Source organism: Tursiops truncatus, chromosome 4, assembly GCF_011762595.2.
Source record: "Tursiops truncatus isolate mTurTru1 chromosome 4, mTurTru1.mat.Y, whole genome shotgun sequence".
NCBI classification, from domain to species: domain Eukaryota; kingdom Metazoa; phylum Chordata; class Mammalia; order Artiodactyla; family Delphinidae; genus Tursiops; species Tursiops truncatus.
Window position 1 is genome coordinate 32,577,474 of NC_047037.1, and position 19,800 is coordinate 32,597,273.

The following is a 19,800-nucleotide window of genomic DNA, read 5'->3' on the forward strand; positions in this document are numbered from 1 at the left end:
GGTATTTGGAATAGCTACCTTAGTGCAACTGCTTTTTATTTTTTTTACTTCATCAAGGTAATGTAGGTGATTCACCTTTAAAGTTTTTTGTTTGTTTGTTTTAATATTTATCACTAGTCTTGGGAATGGTTTGTCTTCAAGATGCAGTACTTTTTCTTAGGAAAAGAAAAACAGAAAAAGATGTCGGTTTGCCTTGTACAGGAAAAGGCAATATTGGAGGAGGAACACTGAAAGAAAAGCTAGAGGGGAAAAAAAGAGAAAAATACTTATTAGAAACTGCCCTTCCATGGAGAATTGTTCTTTATTTTTTTAATGAAAAGGAGTTCTCCTTTCTTATTTTGGGGGAAGTAGGAGCTGAGTTCATTGAAACATCTTAATTTTGGCAGAACCTAGCATTTCTGTGAGCCAGAAGTGGGTTTGGGACAGGTCAGTAGTGAACAGTGGCGATCTTATTTATTTTTACTCTCTGGAAAAGGAGATAACACAATTCCAGAAAGTGAAATCTTGTTTCTAAGGTTAGGAATTCCTTTTATTGCACCTAGAATAGTGCCATGCACAGAATGGGTGCTTGAGTTGTTTTGAGTAAAAAAATGTAAACAGGTAGATTTTGTACCTGTCTTCAAGGCTGGCTTAAGTATAAAATGGTTTTTTAAAAACACCTGAGAAATTAAAGGATTTGTTTTATATTATGACAGTATTGAAAATATTGTTCATAATGAATGATTGGTTGTGTCTGGTAAGTCTTTGAACACACAACAGCTAGATAGCCCTGTTTCATTTCATGGGTGTCTCACTCAGACTCCCAAGCCCTAACACGAGTGCAGCTGACTCTGCTCAGCCTCCAGGTTCTAATAAAAAGTTGAGATTATTATTACAAGGAAGTATTACAGCACTGAAACTTTTCTCCAGAGCCGTTAAATTCAGGGTATGTATATATTTATACTTGGCTAGAGTTGGCCTAAGGCAGAGTTGAATGGACCTCTTAAATAGCTAGGCATGCATGTGCCTGCCTCTGCTCCCATTCTCACAGGTACATAGGAGAGAATGCGTAGCAGTTGGAGGCTTTTGCTGTTCTTAAAGGAGCTTTATGAATCAGCAGCACATCTGGGAAAATAGCTCACATGATACGTGCTCTGTCACAAGCAGGCCAAGAGCGTGATCTTTCTGTATGCCATTTATTAACACTGGTTCTTTGGTTTTATGAAATACTCAGCCCCCTAAGGGGCCAGCTTTTTCAAAGCTCTTTGAACTTTGTAAGTTAGAGAAGTTTTGGTTGACAACCTGCAATCTTAGAAGGCATTCAGTCAACAAATATTTATTTATAGCGTTTATTATGTATTATTATGCACATGAAGTGAGTGGTTCCGCTCTAGCATCCCTTCCAACATTCAGTGCATTTTTTTAATATGTTCAGGTTAGTGCATTTTTTATATATCACAGTTCTGTGCACAAGATCGGTTCAAAGAAAAAAGTGCTGTCATTGACTTCTGTCCCAAATTACCATGTAGTAAGAGGTGCTCTCAGTTTGCTTGGATGTGTGGTGCCTTTAACCATATCTCTGTTTGTAAGCTGTTTTATTTTATGTATGTATATTTGTTTTAGAGGTGGTTTAAGACTTTAAATAGATTTTTCTTGCAGAACTACTTGGAGTCACTGACTTCAGTGAAAAGAGCAGTTACGAGATTTCCATGGCTGGGCTTTTTCCAGTGGTTTGTGAATATTACTGAATAGATTTTGTAGAAAATGTAATTTTTATAGTAAAGAAGCAAATTAGCAAAGCACTGATGTGGTATAAGCTGGCCCTAGTGACCAAGAGCTCTATTATATTCTCTCCTTTCTCGTAACACCCCCATTGTAAGAAAATTTTATTTATAGAAGTAAGGAGGATTGGGTTATTCATTCATTATGTATTTATTGAGCGCCAACTGTATATCTGGCCTTCAAGGTATGCAGGGAACAAGACATGATGTTCCTCCCTTTCTAGGTCTCACATTCTGGTTAGAAGAAGCAGATAATGAACATAAGTAAGATTTTGGTAAGTGCTATAAAAAAAAAGTACAGAGTGGTATCAGAGAATAACTTTACATGTCTTTAGTCAGGCTTCTCTGAGCAGGTGGCATTTGAGCTGAGATCTGAGTAACAAAAAGCCACCTATGAGAAAATCCAGGCAGAAGGGACATAATTGCAGAAGCATTAAAGCAGGAATGAGCTGGCCTCCAGTGTCAGCCCTTCCTGTTCATCCTCCAGCTGCTGCCACTGGAAGAAGAGAACAGAGGCCAATGTGGCTAGAATGTAGTTAGGGAAGAGCTCTGGGAGATGTAGGAACAGACATTGGAGCAGGGTTGGGGGTGGTTGTAAGCCATGGGACACATTTATATTCTAAGTACAGTGGGATTTCATTCAAGGAGTTTTAAAAATTTTTTTAATTTAATTTTATTTTTTAACATCTTTATTGGAGTATAATTGCTTTACAATGGTGTATTAGTTTCTTAGTTACAATGGTTAGTTTCTTAGTTACAATGGTGTGTTAGAATCAGTTATACATATACATATATCCCCATATCTCCTCCCTCTTGTGTCTCCCTCCCACCCTCCCTATCCCACCCCTCTAGGTGGACACAAAGCACCGAGCTGATCTCCTTGTGCTATGCGGCTGTCAAGGAGTTTTTAAATAAGGGAGTGACGTGATCTGATTTGCAGTTTACAGATTATGCCAACGTTTTTGTGAAGATTAGACTGTAGGGAGGCAAGGGTGGAGGCAATGAGACTATAAGAAACTGTTGCATAGTTTAGGAGAGCAAAGATAGTGGTTTTGGACTAATTAGAGTAGTGCAGGAGATTGGGAGGGGCAGATTGGACCTGGATCCATTGGATGTTGGAGGGTGGGGTGGAGAAGGAAAGAGAGTGATCAGGAATAACTAGTTGGTTTGGAGCTTGAACATATAGTCTGGCTGTATGGCCAAACTATATACTGAGATGGAAAAAAAAAAAACTAGGAGGAACAGGATTTTGCTTTAGCAGGGGAATTAGTAATTTGTTGTAAGCCATGTTCGAGATGCCAATTGGTCATCTAAGTGGAGATTTTGAGTAGATAGATGAGAACCTGCAGCTCAGGGAGGAGGTCTCATTGAACATATAAATGTAGGAGTGTAACATACAGACCATATTTAAAGCCATGATATTGGATGAACTTGCTTCGGGAGCCAGTGTAGATGGAGAGGAGGTCTTGGGACGGGGTCCTGGTAACTCCAACTTTTAATGATCTAGTGAAGGAAGAATAAATAACAGAAAAAGAGAAGAAACCACTACAGTTGGAAAAAGCAACAACAAAAAAACAGGAAAAAAGGAAAGAAAGCATTTCAAAGTGGAAGAAGAAGCCTGTATGGGATTTGGCATTATGCAATTATTGACAGAAGCAGTAGGGATTGGAGCAAGTGGAAGTGTAAATACTAGGTGGGACAGTAGAGACCCTACTTGAAGTTTTGCTGTGAAGGGAAATGGAACAGAACTAGAGGAGATCAAAGAAGTATTGGGGTGGGGGGTTGTGGGGGCAGGCACGGGACATGTTTGTTTTCCAGGAAATGTTTCACTGGTGATGGGAATGAGCGAGCAGAGGGAGAAAAATCCCTTTGGGTGTGGAATACTCTTCGTTCTTGTCATTTGATCTGCAAGCATGAAAGCCTCTCCGCTCTAGCCACCAGCCTCTCGTTTTGGTAAAGGTTATGTTTTTATTGGGGGAAAATGCGAGGGTGAAGAGAGGTGGTACACAGAACTTTAAACGTTTCCATTATATGAAAACCTGCCTTTTTTGAGGTTGCTTCCTTAGGACCTGAGACCTGCCATGGTCTTGCTTACCATCATCATCTTTTGGCCTCTTGCCCTGAAACTGCTGGACTGGCCTTGGTCTGTATCCCACCCAACCAGCCTCTGCCAGAGTAATGCTTCCTAAAACTGAGCTGTCCCTGCTCAGAAGCGTTCAGCCCCTTACCAGAGCCTGCAGAGTGGAGTTCAGAGCACCTAGGTGTACACAGCCTCCACTCATCTCTGCTGTGTCCCCTCCTGCTTCACCAGCTTACCACTTTCCTGCCTGAGCGTGGTGCTATTTCATGTGTCCTTTCCTATGCCTGTGCCACACTCTACTCCAGACTGCCCAGTGCCCAAGAGACTCCCCTGACACCTCACCCCGCTCCTCCAGGCTCTGCCATAGTTGCTTTTCAGCCTTGTTCCCTGGGTTTACATTCTGGCAAAGCTAAGATGGGGGCTTATTTTTACCACTTGGCTGTTTATATTTCTTGAGGATAGGAACTTGTGTTTCACTCAGGTTGAATCTCCACTGCCTACTTAGTGCTTGACATATTTTAGGGCTGAATATTTAGTGAATTGGTAAGTAAAAACACCTAAATTTGCACATGAGAGCAGTTAGGCTTTAAAAAAAATGGTAACTCTGTAAAACATCTCATTTAAAGTACTGTGTTCTATTATAATGTGGTATTTATATTCAAATTTAAAGAGTTTAAGTTTTATGTAATATAAACCAATAAAGCATGAAATAAAAGGAGACAGATTGGTAGGGAAGACCATATCCCACCCCATTGCTGGCTTAAGCAACCCCCAGCCCCACCCCCAGCCACCTTTTCATTGATACTTCATTTTCCCTTCTTTCTTTGGTCGCAGAAACAATTAGCCTGATTGCAAATTCTGTTTCATACTTCTATAAGGTCAACTTTATTTGGAGTTGTACATGAAATAATCATCTCAAATGAAGTAATTCATTGACTTGAGTGGAAGATTCTTTTCCAGGTGTTACTCTCCCATGCCCTGCACCCCCACCCATACGATAAAAAGGAGGTGATATAATTTATGGGGCTAGAAAAGAAAAACATAAACAGTTGCTTGTTAATAATTTTTGTTTCTACGTTCATTTATGCCCTTAATAGTTCAGAATAACATTGAACTTAATCCTCTGGGACACATGAACATCATGCATAAGTGTACTGAGAACATACATTTTATATATAAGTAAACTGAAACTCTGGGCCTTTGTTTTCTCTCTCAGAGTGCTGTTCTTTAAGGATTAAGGCTGACCAGGCCTAAAGGGTTTAATGGGAGATGTCTTCTAACCCTTCAAAGAACAGATGTTAGAAACGTATTTAAAAAAAAAAAATGGGGAATCGATTATAGTTTAAAGGATTCCTCTTTGAGCAAATAATAATATGCCATTGGCGGAGAAGCGACCGCAGCTCCGGGCAGAGGAGGCAGGAACCCGAAGGCGAGCAGGGGCCGGGCGGCACCATGGCTGGGATCACCACCACCGAGGTGGTGAAGCGCAAGACCCCGCTTCTGCAGCAAGCAGGCCAGGGACGCGGGGGAGAGGTCTGAGCGCCCCCTGCGGAAGTGTAGGAGAAAGGCGGCCCGGGAACAGGCTGAGGCGGCCTCCTTGAACCATAGGGTCCAGCTGGTTGAAGAGCTGGACTGCGCTCAAGAGCGCCTGGCCGCTGCCCTGAAAATGCTGGAGGAAGCCGAGAAAGCTGCTGATGACAGCGAGAGAGACATGAAGGTTACTGAAAACCGAGGCTTAAAAGAGGAAATAAAAATGGAGCTCCAGGAAATCCAATTCAAAGAAGCTAAGCACATTGCAGAAGAGTATGAAGAGGTGGCTCTTAGGTTGGTGATTATTGAGGGAGACTTGGAAGTCACAGAGGAGCGAGCTGAGCTGGCAGAGTCCGGTTGCTGAGAGACGGATGAGCAGGTCAGACTGATGGACCAGAAGCTGAAGTGTCTGAGTGCTGCTGAAGAAAAGTACTCTCAAAAAGAAGACATATGAGGAAGAGAGAAAGATTCTTACTGATAAACTCAAGGAGGCAGAGACCCGTGCTGAGTGTGCTGAGAGATCGGTAACCAAGCTGGAAAAGACGGTGATTTGGAAGATGAACTGATATGCACCAAAGAGGAGCACCTCTGTACACAAAGGATGCTGGACCAGACTCTGCTTGACCTGGATGAGATGTAGAGCGCCCTAGTCCCGCCCTGCGCTGCCCCTCCCTCTGACCCCGACCGCTGAGGCCAGCCTGCCTGAAGCTGACCTTTAAGCTGAGGGCTGAGCTTTAACTAGAAAGCTGCTTTCTCCTTTTGCCACGTCTCCCACCCCCACCCCTGTGTCCTTTTCGCCAAACTGTCTCTGCCTCTCCCCAGAGATTCCATTTGGGCTAGAGGCTGAGCACCTTTGGGAACAACGTTTAAGGGAATGGAGCACAATGCTAAGTGTCTTCAAAAGCATGCTGTGATGTATGCATTTTGTAATTATCTTTTTTGTTGTTGGTGTAGCAGCCATTTGTAAAACATTCCAGATACTTCCATAGTTCTGAAGCAGCAGTCTAATCCCTTTCTCACTTTTGGAAGGTAACTTTTCAGCTTAATACATATCGCCCTCTCCATAGAGGAGGGAAAAAGGTATGGGCCTGCCTTCCTGAGAGCCAAACAGCCCAGAGAAGGACTCCATTTTGGGAAGCCTCATTGCTCTGCAAAAAGTCCCCGCCAAACCAGAAAGGTGATTGCAGAATGAGTTAGCCAAAACAAAACAAAAACAAAAAAAAACCACTGTTCAGATTTTCAGCTTTACAGTATTTTGGGGCAACTTTTTTTTTTTTTTCCATCAGAAGTGACCAAACGAAATTAAGATGGTGAGACCTCTGAGACGAAATCCTTGTCCCAGCTCTACCCCTTTCCCCACCACCCACAGAATGGATCATGTGCCCCTTATTTTGAGGTGACCACTTATTTGCTCTCCCGCCTCCTTGAAAGAAAGGAAAGAAAATTATGTTTTACCGCTGATTTAGCCATATGAAACTCATCACCCTTTTCTGGGTCTGAAGCTGCTGTCTCTAAAAGTGCCATCTCATTGTACATTGTGTCAGTGCTGGAGAAATCTTGAATAGCTTATGTACAAGTGTTTTTAAATTTTATATTATTTTGAAACTTTGCTTCTTTGGGGCTGGCAGTGTGCTGGTCTTTTAAAGTTTCTTTCCCTACCCGATTCCCCCCTTTTTGGTGAGGTTTCGGTGAGGTCAGTTAGGTGTGCATCCTTCAGCAAAATTGGCTTTAAATGTACTCTCCTTTGGTGTCGTCTCTTTGGGGGCCGACTGGGAGAAAGAAAAACCAATAGTGTAACTGTTTTGATACTGAACATTGATAAATGTCTTTTTGAAATAAAGAACCAGGCCCTCCAATAATAATAATAATATGCATTTGCTCGTATTTGGTTCATCAGTGTTTTAAAACTAAAGCATTTTTTAGCGATTTGTTTTTAGAGAGGGGTAAGCACTCCCTTGGCGGTATACAAAAATTGGGAAAAACATATATAGTTTGAAAATAAAATAACTATTTACCCTTTAAACAAAAAAATTGACGCTGACTCCATGGTGTCTGAATGTTACATTTGGAATCAACTTTTTGTGTCTTTCTGAGTCTACTTTTTTTTTCCTTTTCCTTCTTGGCTCCAAGAATCAGCCCAGGCTGATGTTAGATAGGCGTGCATCATTAGGGATAGCCTTTGGCTGCAAGTGATAGAAATACCACTATAATCACTTAATGAAATACAGGTTTATTTCTCTTGCATAACAATTCCAGAGAGAGACAAACCAGGGCTCGTGCTGTGATCCCAGGATATCATCCATTACCCGCTACCTCCATTTTTGCTGCCCTGTCATCTTTAACATGTTTTTGTTCTAAGGGGACCCCCAGGGCCTAGACTTTTAGTAGGCAAGAAGATGAGAAAAAGATGAAAGGCAAAAGACACGAGTTACTTGAGTCTTTTTTGAGGAGACAACTTTCTCATAGTATACTTCCACCAACACCTTACTGGACAGAACTGTAGCACATGGGTACCCCAAGCAGTCCAGCATCTTGGGAAATTGGTTTTGTTGGATTTTTTTAAACAGCTTTATTGAGATTTGATTCACGTGTCACCCATTTAAAGTGTACAGCTCTGATTTTCAGTATATTCATAGAGTTGTGCAATCATCACCACGATTGAATTCATTTTTACCAACACAAAAAGAAAGCAACCCCATGCCCATTAGCAGTCACTCCTAATTCCATCCCCACCCCTGCCCTCGGCAACCACAAATCCATTTTCTGTCTCTCTAGATTTGCCTATCCTAGACCTTTCATGTAAATGGTATCATACAATATGTGACTTTTTATGTCTAGCTGCTTTCACTTAGCGTAACATTTTTGAGGTTCATTCATATTGTAGCATGTATCAGGGTTTCATTCCTTTTTATTGCCAAATTTTCCATTGTAATGGATATATATATATATACACTATTCATTCATCAGTTTGTGCACATTTGAGGAAACTTTTTAGTTGAGCACATTCTTACCTTGAACAAAATTTGGCTTCCATTGGTAGGAAAATAGGGATGGCTGTTGGTGGGCAACTAGCAATGTCTGCCCCTGTGCAGAAATGGGGTAAGGGACTGGTATCTGGCCTCCTTTAGCAGTATATCACTGCTTCAGAGTATTGTCAGTATGAGAGGAAGTGCAGTGGTTATGAAGTCTTTGCCAATGTAGAGAGTGCCCAGTCAGCTAGTTTTCAGGTTGGTAAGTACTGCCATTATTTGAGGAGAAATCCTGGTAGGGATTACTAGGTAACATTTTAGCCTCTATGTCCAGAAAACCCTACTATTCCATCCTGATCGCTGGTACTTTGGCCTCGGCCCTACTGTTTTCCACGAGTCCATAATTCTGCCACCACTTTATAGATTTGGCCTTGCAGGGATATTTTTGTTCTCGGTGTTTGGCCTGCGGTATCTCCCACCAGGTGCCTTTCCTCTAGCTTCATGGTCTGACTACCTAGGGCCTTTGGAAGTAAGCTAGAGATTAGCTATCTGTCTCCATAAATATTCTTATTAAAAGATCTTAAACATTTGTTTATGCATTTAATGAAATATCACATGAATCTACTGGACTATATTTTATATGCCTTTTTAAAGACTCTTTGCATTCATGTAAGGTTTGTTAATTTTGAATTGGAACTATTTGGTGATAGCATTACTTACTATATATCTAAGGAACACCTAGATGTTGTCTCCATAACTCAGAGAACAGGACATTCTGGACACTCTGGTAGACTTGAGGAGGAATTGGTCATAGGCCCTGGCCCCAGAAAAGTACTAGAGTTCATATTCTGAATGAAGTTCCTCTAACTCTGACTCGCTCAGGCCAGAATGGGTTTGACTTGACCGTAATCTCTTCGTCAGGAAGTGCAATGTCCTGATAAACCTGTGTTTAAGTTTTGTGTTGGGATCTCTAGGCAGCGTCCCTCTGGCCTTTGCTCTTTTTTTCCCCTTAGAAAGACCCACACGTGACCTGACTGAAAGGAGGGCAGCTTTATTTGACCTGACAGGCATTCTTGGTCAGCTAAGCAGACTCTTGTCTCGTGGAAAGTACTCCCTAGGGTCCTTCTTGCCTGTTCTGGGAAGGCAGGAAGAGGAAGAGACAGGAGACTGCAGCCAGGTGCTACGCACTTTGTGAAAATCTGGGACTGGCTCTGCCCTGAGGGCCTGCCCCCATCTCCACTGTCCTTGCTGGCCACCTTGGCCGTCTTCCTACTCTTCAACATCCTGTTGCCAGCCTCACCATCTGGCTCATGTGTCAAATGTCCCTCTGAAAGGAACCTCCTTCCCTTTCCATGGGATACAACATTTCACGTGCATTAAACAATAAGATTTAAAAGTAGATATAAAGATTGCTTTTTTCCCCATAACCATCTTAGCATAGCATCGCATTTTAAAGCTGAAAGAAGGGTAACCTAACTTTTGTTTTAGGAAACTGAATTCAGTATCACTTCGCAGACACAGGATGAAAAATAGGCTTTTTCTCATGATGATTTTTAGGGAGGTGGGTGGTTTTTTCCAGGAAGGGGAATTAATTTATTGGAGTAGTCACTAATGCTCCAAAAGTGGGCACTTTAATATATATCTGTCTAATCAGTGAATGGGTTTTTGTTTTGTTTTTTAGATCTGTGGGCAGTTTGGTATTAGAACATAGTGTTCAAGGCAGAGAGTAGCAAGAGAGAACATGCCAGGGGTAAACGGCAGATGTGTCACGAAGGGCCTAACATACTGAGAGGTTTAGACTATGTTCTGTAGGTGACGGAGATTCAGTGGAAGGCCTCCATCAGGTAGTGATGTGGTCACATTTGTTTCAGTGATGTTAGTGGCAGGTGCCCATTGCTGACTATGTGTCAGGCATTGTGCTAGTTGCTTTTCATGCATTATCTCATTTAGTCCTCACAATCCTGTTAAGTAGTATTGTCACCTCCATTTTGCAGTTGAGGAAAGGAAAGCTGAGGTGGGTTGCACAGGTAGTATGTAGTGGAGCTGTGAATTTAATCCAAGGAGTCTAATCAGAGCACAGAGAAAAGGACACCAACCATTGAGTTAAGGGGAGAGGACCACAGTGGTGTGTAGAACATGGTGGGAGACCCTGCTTGGTGGTCTCCACATTTGTTGTGCCATAAGACAGGATTGTTGAGAGTGAGAGGTTGGATGGGGGCCTGATAAACATGAGAGTTGGAAGCTTTGACTAGGGGAAATTTGCAAGGGAGCTGATTAGGATCAAGTGCAAGTGGACCTCAGCTGAGGCCTGGAGACGGGACTGCCCTGATGGGTTACGGCATTTTTCTCCACACATTTGACAGTAGTAGAATCTGCTGTAACAAGGAGTGGGTTAAATATGATAAATGTTTATTTCTCTCTCATGTTACAGTGCAAAGGGAGGAGGGTGGAGTGCCTCATTTTTCAGGACCGCTCAGGGTCCTCGGGCCCTTCCATCTTGTTCCACCATCCACAGACTGTGGCTGCATGGCCAGAGCTGGGCTCTACATATCAGTGTTCCAGCTCCTGAAAGGCAGTAGGAGCAGAAGTGGAAAGCAAATAATTTCCTCTTAGGTAAGAGAGAGGGAAGTTGTACACATCACTTCTGCTCACATTCCATTGGTGGGAACTTAGGCACCCACCCGGCTGCAAAGAAGTCTGGGAAATGGGTCTAGCTGGGCAGCCATGTCACCAACTAAAACTCTAGTGTTGTGGAAGAAGAGGAGAATAGATCTGGGGCCCAGCTAGGAGCCCACCACAGGAGAGAAGTCTGACTGGGGGGTTGATGGAGGATTGTGGGTTTTCTGGACAGGTGTGAGGACAGCAGTGCAAGAGAGTTTAGGGTGTTGGTAAGATGTAGTTCAGATGGTCAGCTGTGAGCTCCAGCTGGGCAAGGTAGTTAGACCAGAATATTGAAGGCCTGGAGCCTTGTGTCTAAGAGGTTGCAGCATAGATGTGAGATGAAAGGGGTCAGTAGTTTGTGAGTAGAGTGTGATCTGGCGTTGGGTCTAGAGGTGGCCTAGTCCTGGGAGATGGTGGAGCCGTGGGTTTGGGAGGGCGACACGGTGAGACGGAGGTGTCCAGAGGTGAGGTCTTCCTGGAGCGTATTCAACGTTCCCTGCAGGGGCCAGACTTGCCACCGTAGCACACAGTTCCCTCCACCATCTGGCCCTGCTGTCCCCCTCGCACACACCTTCTTCCCCTCCCTTGCTCTCTACTCAGTCACGAAGCCAGTGGTTCTTAGACACACATCCCTTTTGTGCCTTCACACGTAATCTCCCTTCCTGTAAATGCTGCACCATACCCCCACTTCCCATCCATCCAGGTAACCCCGCACCTGCAGAAACCACCATGCATGTCGTCTCTCCCAAGAGACTGTCCTTTTAAAATTTAATTTTTAAACTCTTTTTGCAGCTTTATTGAGGTGTAATTGACAAAAGTTGTATATATTTAAGGTGTACAACGTGATGGTTTCATATAAATATACATTTTGAAATGATCACTACAGTTAAGCTAATTAGCATTCATCACCTCACATAGTTACCTTTTTTTTTCCACTATCCCCCCTCCCCCTCCCTTCTGGCAACCACCTGTTTGTTCTCTGTAGTCTGTTCCTGTTTTGTTTGTTCTTTTGTTTTTTAGATTCCACATATAAGTGAAATTATACAGCATTTATCTTTGAATTATTTCACTTAATATAATCTATATTGTTGCAAATGGCAAGATTTCATTCTTTTTTATGGCTGAGTAATATTCATGTGTGTGTGTGTGTGTGTGTGTGTGTGTGTGTGTACACCACATCTTCTTTATCTGTCCATCTATGGATGGACATTTCAATTGTTTCCATATTGTGGCTATTGTGAATAATGCTGCAGTGAACATAGGGATGCGTATATGTTTTCAGATTAGTGTTTTCCTTTTCTTTGGAAAAATACCAGAAGTGGAATTGCTGGTTTGGATGGTAGTTCTATTTTTAATTTTTTTGAGGAAACTTCATACTCTTTTACATAGTGACTGCTACACCAATTTACATTCCCACCAATAGTGCATGACAGTTTCCCTTTTCTCCACATCCTTGCCAAAACTTATTTGTGGTCTTTATAATAGCCATTCTGACAGGTGTGTGGTGATATCTCATTGTGGTTTTGATTTACATTTCCCTGATGATTAGTGATGTTGAACATCTTTTCATGTGTACGTTGGCCATCTATATGCCTTTGGAAAATGTCAACTCTATTCAGGTCCTCTGCCCATTTTGTAATTGGGTCATTTTTTTTGATGTTGACTTGTATGAGTTATTTATATATTTGGGATATTAACCCCTTATCATATATATGGTTTACAAATATCCTCTCCCATTTATAGGCTGCCTTTTTGTTTTGTTAATAGTTTCCTTTGCTGTGCAAAAGCTTTTTAGTTTGATGTAGTTCCATTTGTTTATTTGTGCTTTTGTTTCCCTTGTCCGAGAGGCCGTCCTTGATCCCTAGCCTTATAAAGCCTCCTCTTGGCTTCTCTCTGGGTACCAGCTAGCGTCTTCCTCTGCTTATTTATAGTTTGTAACTGAAACTTACATACGGCCAGTTTGGCCTTCCTAATCCTCTATGTACACACTACGTATCTGCAACTAACCGGCCGTTTCTTTGCTTATATTCATATCAAATTTCTGAGACAGGCCATCTCACTGGCCCAGCTCATCTCATCCTTTCATACCAGAGCATAGCTAACCTGTGTATTACCTACCATCAGCGGATCAGTCATGTGCAGGAAAGCAGAATGAGCAGATCTAGAGCTTGCCCAGCTGCTTCCCATGCTGCATTCAGTGCTGTGGCTGTGACGTGTGGGCACGAGGCACCCCATCATGGCTTTATCTTCCTGCCAGGCCTGGCGTATAGGAGGGGTTTTTAGGGAGATACAATTTGGCTGTTTGTCCTCACCACTCAGGAATAAATTTATGTTGTACCAAAGGGATTCGATCAGCTGGTTGAGTATTTGGTCGTTGGTCTGTTTATTCAACTAGAACACTGAGAAGCTCTGCCAGGCCCTGGGAATGGAGAAGGCTAGGAAGCCACCCTGTTCTCACAGTCTAGTGGGGGTAGCAGAGGAGGACAGAAGAGGGGGCTTAGGGTGTGTAACCAGCCACTTATGGTACAATGAGTATGGGAGGAAAGGCTCTGAAACTGTGGGCACCCCCAGGGTTCCAGCCCCAGAGAGCCTTCCTCGAGGGCCTGGTAAAAACCTGCGAAGCCTAAACACTTGGAGAGGGCATCTCGAGAGACGTGGGGTGGCCCCTGGAGGGGCAGTGGCCCCCGTTCTAAGGGGGAGCGGCTCGAGCCACTGTCTGTGGGATCAGAATGCTGCTAGGTTTGTGTGTGGATTACGTGCACACGCGCGGCCCTTGTTCATCTGAGTGGCCATCACTTCCGTCCTGGAGTTTGGTTTTCTAATTGGTGTGAGGAGAGCCTGTGTCTGTGAACTTCTGCTCCCCACCCCCCCCGGCCCCCCCAAACCCAGTGGCTCAGACCACTTTGGTCCCCGGGTATGACTGCAGCTTTGCACACACCCTGAGGCTGAGCCTCAACCTGACGGTAAGGAAATCGTTTGTGGCATCAGCTGGAAGCCGTCTGGCTGCCCTTCTCCCCTTGCTCCCCCCATTTTTATTAAAACTTTTCTTTGCAAATCCAGTTCTTTCTATCCAAGAATTTGTTTGTTGGAAAACAAATACTCCATTTCCCAGAGATAAAAACCAAAAATGCCCATCTTGTGGAAAGCTGCATCACATTAGGTCAAGGGGGACTTCTCAGGATGGTGAGAGCAGTCTGGCCTGGCCTCCTGGCCCACACTACCGTGGTTGCACCCAGGGCAGGAGCTGGGGAGAAGTTGGGGGGTCAGGCCTGAGGTAGTCCCACGAGGCTGGACCTCCCCCAGGAGCTTCAGGTTTGACCCTGAACCTTTCGGGGAAGTCCCTGCAGAGGCTGGGCAGGAGAAGCGGCCCCTCTCACGCTCCCATCCGGAGGCCCTACCCACCCTCTGCCCCGTCTCAGGAAAACAGACACCTGCTGTCTTTGCAGAGATTTCCCAGGCTTGGAGAAAACCCTCTGGGCCATCACACGCTCACTGAGTACATGGCTTACTGGGAAGTCTGCTATTCAGGTGACAGTGTTCAGTGTCCCTTGGTCTGAGAGACCAGCCTTAGTTCCCCTCTTTCTCTCAGCCCCTTGCTCAATCCCCTACTTCTAAAACGCATCCCTGCACCTCCACTTCTCTTCACCGCGTCACCAGCACTCTGGTCCAGGCCTCCTTCGCTCCTGCCCGGACACCTCAAGCCCTTCCTAACCAAGCTACCCTCCAGCCTCCCGACTCCAGGCCACTCTCCTCACAGCTGCCTGAGCCATCCTGTGACGGGGGACCCTCCTGACCAAAGGCCCGTCTGGACCATCACAGTGGATGAGTGTGGCACAGCTGTACAGATTCTCCAGAACAGCTGCAGACCTCAGAAGCCTGGGCAGGAATTCCAGAAGGAATTGCACAGGAAGTATCACCTCCCTCCCCTGGAAGCTGCGGGTGAAGGGAGGAAACCACAGGAAACAGAGCAAGGCCAGGGTGGTTATACTAGACAGAGGACTTCTTGGGCTGGGGAGTGTTCCCAGAAAAGAAGCCACCACTGTCTGGGTGGTCACCTGGAGGCCTCGAGGTCCCTGGGGCTCAGGAAGAAGGAAGGCTGGCCCCAGCAAGACCTCGGGCTCCTTTGCTGAGCTGCAGCCCAGGCCAGGGGCCCTCTCAGAAACCCAGCTGTTCTTTGTCGCGAGTCACTTTGTGCTGTGGTCTGTCCAGCTGGTATCCCACAGACTGTCCTCACTGTCCTGTCCCTCACTCTGGCCCTTCCTGTCCCCCTCGTCCTCACCTTAGCCCTCTCCCCCATGCTGGCCCCTCCCTCCCCTACCCCCTCCCTGACTCGGCCCCAGTCAGTGGCTCCCCTTTCTTTCTCGAAAAAGTCCATCTCGTGTTCCTGGGACACCCCTCCCCTCTCTCAAAAGACCTTTCTCATCTCTCCCTCTTGCCAACACTAATGTCCCCTCCCACCCTGGATCCCCTCCCAGGGTGGTCTTCATTCCCTGTGATTTTCCTGTCTCTGGTGGTCCCTCCTCAATCCAGGACTTCCCTCCACTCTCCATTCAGTATCCCCTGCCTGGTACCATCGCACTGCCTGGAAGAGGAGGGCTCAAGCACCCCTGGGGCATCTCTTGGCTTCCTTGGGTGTCAGCACCCTGACCTGGGACTAGTGTCCTTACTCTCTGGGATGCCTTCCTCTGCAGGTCCCAAGACTCCCAAGGCGACCAGATTCAGTGTCCCCAGTCCTCCTCCTCCTGGCCCTACCAACCACATCGCCCTGCTTGAGACCCTCTCTTCCCTCAGTGCTTCTCTCCTGGGTTTTTTCTTCCTCTTACCTTCTACACAGACTTCTTTCTCCCCTATCCCCCCAAACGTGAGGGCTTCCTGAGGCTCCTACCCCAGTCTTCGTTCTCCATCATGTCCCTAAGGTGTTCCATCTATGCTCAGATTCCTGCTCTGTGCCCAGCACCTCCACACCTGGGGCTCTGGTCCAGGCCTTTTTGAATATCTCTTCCTGGACATCCCCACCTGGATGTCACACAGCTACCTCAAACCCAACACAGACAACACAAAACTCATCCTCTCCATTTTCAGTGGCCTCCCCAGGGAGCTACCTTCACTCCTTCTGCTGTGGTTCTTACTGAGTCATCCAGGAGCAGAATTTTGGGTCTCTCTGACAAGCTCTCTCCAGCCCCCCATCCTCCTGAGAGTCTTGCCTGTAGGCCAACCTCTCCTATGCCCTCTGCTCCCTCCCCCAGTGTTTGGCAATAACAACTTGTTTGGGTCTCCTGTTCCCATTTTCTTCCCAGTGCTACCCTGGTTACCAGAGTTACCTTCTTTTTCCTTTTTTGAAAATCACTCAAGCATTCTGAAAAACTGGTATGAGAAATGTTTTCCTTCAACAAGTATGGATACCTAGCTTCACGTGAACATCAAAGACGTGTATTTTGGAGTCTGTTAACATTGTAAGCTCCCTAAGCAATGAAGGACCAGTCCAACTTCTCCTCTGCAACTTCTTCCAGCACTTAGGACTTATGAAATATAATGATTTCTTGGAGCAAAGAGTAATTTTACTGACCAAATAAAGGTAATCATCCCACTTCCCACTGAGAAATATACACATATGGAATTCATTATTCCAAGAGTTCCTAATGGCAGGAAAAAAATCTAAATGTATTCAAAAACCCTGGAGAAAGGTATGCCAGAGACAAGGTTGTTTTCTAAGACACACACTCCTGAAAAAAAAGAGAGAGAAGGATGGACTTAATCCTTAATGCTGATCTACAGGGTGAGATGTCCGTGTGTAGGAAGTTTTTACATGAGACCAACTGATGGGGTGCCTTTCCCACAGCATAGCATAGTGCTGGCTCATATGTTTATGCATTCACTCAACCTGTATTTAAGCATGTACACGATCCAGCTAGAGTTCCTGGAGTTGCTTTTCTAGTAGTGATAACAACTTCAGCCCAACAACCCTGACCTCTGGACCCAGACCTGAGACCACAAGGCGCCTACTGGGGTTGGACTGCTGCCTGTGGCCGTGAGCCACTAAGGAAATGACCCATGACCTAGACATCATCGACTCCCTGCTCTAATTCGCCAGCACAAACATCACTTAGAATGTCATTCTGAAGAGCTGACACTGTTGGCTGACCTACCATGGAAGGGAGGCATCAGGAACTGCCACGGTGACTTCATGACAAATGTCTTCCCTCACTCCTTCTTGCCCCAAGAATTAGGTTCCTTGATTTATTTTCAAAAAATTTTATGCAGCAAAGTTAGAAAGTGCACAGTACCTTTGTTACAAATATACTTTCTCATCTAGGCACAGAATACCAGGAAGCAGCCTTGAAATTATTTTCCAAGATCTAAGGAAAATATATTTTTGTGCAAGTGTACTTGCTACATTAAGCATTTGATTAACTTCCTGTTGTCTGGGAGGAAATGCCAAGTGTGTATATAGGAGTAGAGTATAGTGTGGGGTTAATTAATCTTTAACAATAAGAGGGAGAAACAAATATTTTGAAGTCTAATGTTGCCTCTTCCTACCTTCCATGTCTCTTAACCTCTCTTTAATATTTTTCTTCATTTTAACTTTCTGTACTGCATTCTGGGTAGCTTTTTGTAACCTAGCTTCTGATTCACCAATTCTTTTTTTTTTTTTTTTCCAGTTCTGGTTCTTCTGCTCTTTAATGGAATTTGGGTTTTAAAGTTCAGTGTCTGTATTTTTCATTTCTAAAAGCTCTCTTTTATTCTTGTAAAAATATATCTCCTTTTACCTAAGTAGTTGCTTATGTTTTTCATTGCACCTTTTGTTTCTTTAATTATTGTACACATTCCTTTTTAATAATCTGGATCTATTAATTCCATTTCTTGAAGTTCTTAGAAATTTGAAGCTGTTCATGCTTTTGCTGACTTTCATTTGCAGTGGATTCTTTTCGCATGTGGTCCATAAATTTGGATTGTGACCGCATGTTCTGCCTGGCCTTATTTGTCAAAATCTCATGGGACAGTAAGACATGAATAAGAAATAATACGGGGGGGGGGCAGGTGGAGGCGCAGGAAGGATGACAAAAATTGTAATTATTTCCAGATTATTTCATTATGTACCTAGAAAATGCAGGAGACTCAACTGACAATTGAAACTCATAAAGCTATCAGACAAACTATTGGAACTAATAAAAAAGCAAAAGCAACAAAAAACAAAGGAAAGAGGCCTAGTAAAGAATAACTTACTAAAACCATTAGCATTCCAAGAAGCCAACAATACCCAATAAGCTTACCTGATTTTTTTTAAAGGATTTTATAAAAAATAACTTTAAAAACAGCTATATAATATGCTTAGGAATAAACAGGTCAAAAAATGTGCAAGACTTATAAAAACCTATCAAACATTACTGAAGTTATTGAACTTTTTAAAAAGGAACCCTGAATTAATGGAGATGTCAAACATGTTCCTGGATACAGAGATGCGAAATTATAAACATGTCAGTTCTTCCCCAATTAGCTAATAGGTTCAAATGAGCACTTTTTGAATGAACGTGGGAGGAATTCCAGTGGGACAGAATGGCTAGAGGGGGCCAGAGTTGGGAATTTCCCTTCTGCCAGGTGGAAGGCTAGAGCTGACTAGAGTGGGGTATTTCAAGAGAAAAATTACAAGGTATACTAAAAGGCAAAAAACAATTTGAAAAGACAGCAAACATCAGAACTGGACGTGGGAGGGATATTCGAATTATCAGATGACAAATTTAAAACAACTGTGATTAATGTGCTAAGGGCACTAATGGATAGAGTAGTCAGCATGCAAAGACAGATGAGCAGGGGCTTCCCTGGTGGTGCAGTGGTTGAGAGTCCGCCTGCCGATGCAGGCGACACAGGTTCGTGCCCCGGTCTGGGAGGATCCCACATGCCGCGGAGCGGCTGGGCCCGTGAGCCATGGCCGCTGAGCCTGCGCGTCCGGAGCCTGTGCTCCGCAACGGGAGAGGCCACAACAGTGAGAGGCCCGCGTACCGCAAAAAACAAAAAACAAGAAAAACAAAAAACAGATGAGCAGTGTAAGCAGAGGAAGAAATGCTAGAGATCAGAAGCATGACAGAAATGAAGAATTCCTTTGATGAGCTTATTAGTAGACAGGAACAGCTGAGGAAAGAATCTGAGCTAGAAGATATCTCAATACAAACCTCCAAAACTGAAAAGCAAATAGAACAAAGACTAAAAGACAAAACAAACAATCAAAAAAGAGCAGAATATTCAAGGTCTGTGAGACAACACAGAATGTGTAGCATACATGTAATGGGAGCACCAGAAAGAGAAGAAAGGAAGGAACGCAGATATGCTTGAGACAGTAATTACTGGAAAGTTTTCTAAGTTAGTGTCAGACAAGCCACAGATCTAGGAAGGAGCTCAGAGAACATCACGCAGGATGAATGCCAAAAAAGAAAGAAGGAAATAAAGGAAGGAAGGGAGGGAGGGAGGAAGGAGGGAGGGAAGGAAGAGAGGAAGGGAGGGAGGGAGGAAGGGAAGGAGAGCAGGAAGGAAGGAGGCAAGAAAGACTAGGCATATCATTTTCAATCTACAGCAAATCAAAAATAAAAGAATTCTGAAAGAAGCCAGAGGGAAAAAACACCTTACCTACAGAGGAACAAAGGTAAGAATTAACATCTGACTTCACCTGACAAAACATGCAAACAAGAAGACTGTGGAGTGAAATTAAGATGTAGGGAGAAAAAATACTCACCAACCTAGAATTCTTTACCCTGCAAAATTTCCTTCATAAGTGAAAGCGAAATAAAGACTTTCTCTGACAAACAAA

At 44.1% G+C, this 19,800-nt stretch overlaps 1 pseudogene; it reads left to right on the forward strand.

Annotated features, from left to right (window-relative positions):
* The first annotated feature begins 1,933 nt into the window (after nt 1-1,933).
* Nucleotides 1,934-12,898, forward strand: LOC109549829 (tropomyosin-like; annotated as a pseudogene).
* The last annotated feature ends 6,902 nt before the right edge of the window (nt 12,899-19,800 follow it).